This window comes from Aplysia californica, unplaced genomic scaffold (genome assembly GCF_000002075.1).
Source record: "Aplysia californica isolate F4 #8 unplaced genomic scaffold, AplCal3.0 scaffold00905, whole genome shotgun sequence".
Classification (NCBI taxonomy): Eukaryota; Metazoa; Mollusca; class Gastropoda; order Aplysiida; family Aplysiidae; genus Aplysia; species Aplysia californica.
In genome coordinates, this window is record NW_004798175.1 from 179091 (window position 1) to 180835 (window position 1745).

Below are 1745 nucleotides of genomic sequence, written 5' to 3' on the forward strand. Positions count from 1 at the left end.
TAGTTAGTATAGAACGAGTAAACATACCTATATAACTTGTTCGATCACTTTTAGAATGTCGGTGTGAAAATAAAAAGAAATATCGCTATGGGCACCTAACTTTGCATGGCACTCTAGTGGACCAGCGACGATACAATCATTTTTAGAATAAAATAATCTTGATTCAGTAAAAATGTTTCTTTATTATCCTTTGGGTGCACATACAAGATCAGTACAATGAATGATGTACAGTTTCCTACCTTACAAATTGCTCATTTTGAGACAATAATGAAGTATATTATTAAATAATGAATCCAGTCTTAACCACCTTCACAAGAGCCCTAACATCACCCACAGAATACGCCATCAGCACGCGTTGCATTGCATCAGTGTATGTTTGGTTATTTGGGGTTTTTTTTGCTCACAATGTTGCCAACAGGATCCAAAGCGTAAAGTGTAAGATTTCCTGACAAACACAACAACCAAGCATAATTTACACATTATACGTATAGCCAGGTGGGCATGTCCTAAGATCATGTGTCAGTGGCCATGCCTTCGCAGCGATTTAAGATCTTAATATTATTTATACGTTTAAATTCCCACCGAAGACAGCCTCGTCAATCTAACAATTAAAAAATCATACAAGGTCTTCTGACAGATGATGTTACACAATGAATTATGAAAAACTGATCCGGGACAGATACACACACAAAGATGTGGGAACAAAAGATGGAAAACTGATGAAGACAATCAACACCCTGCATCAGTAGAAGGAGGGTGTAGGCAATAAGATGTAAAAGCAGTCCATTTTGGAAGTGTGAAAAAGTTCTTTTTTTTTAGAAACTCGGTCACTCACTTTGTCTCCCTCGACCCTTTCCCCACCCCAACACGGAAAAAAAAACAACAGACAATGCCCCATAGTAATAGTAATATCTCTCTGTACATTTGTAGCCCACTTTTAAGTGCATTTATGTTTTCTACAACCGGTCAGTAGGTGCGGTATTGTGTGTACGTGTATGTTTTTGACTAAACAACGACAGCAGCAAAAAGAAAGCTTTAAAAAAATTCCGAAGTAACTGCTCAAAGTGAGCTCAACGTGTCATACTCTTTGAAGACGTACAGACTATAGTCAGAAAAACTACTTTTGCGAAGGACGCGCAGAGTGACAGTGCTGTTTCTAATCCTTCCAAAGATGGTGACAAAGCGAGCTGAGTGGGCCTACTCAGCCTTCCTGTCTTTACGTGGGTGACGTCACAGCTGCGAGCTCTTGTACTATTTATAACCTTTTTGGTTGCTGGATAAACAGTAAACAGGCAATCAAATGGTTGGCTAGAACTGATCTATCGTTTGGGTCTGGTTTGGCGTTGCTGCCGGCCTCGCCGACCCATCTCATCCCACAGACCTGGTGACACAGCTAGCCAGTTGAATCTGGAGTTGTTCAATCAGAACGCGGGCAGCGCGCAGTGTTGCGTTGTCAAGTTGAAAAACAATAAATGGAGCATGAGTCTGAAGATAGGGAAGCACAATGCGATTTATACGTGCTTGTCGGCTTTTTAAACTCTTAGTGTACTGTACGCCAGTTCAGCTAGCGAATGGCATCGCTCAGTTATTTACGGGGATCAAGGACTGGTGATGGGTCTCATTTAAATATTGAGAAATGCCTAAGCGTCTCAAACAGCTTCTCCCAATCCAGCCAACCGTACCTGCCCGTGGTGGTCCCTGTCCTCACTGACACGGCTCTGGCGAATGGCGAGTTGTTGGCGCCA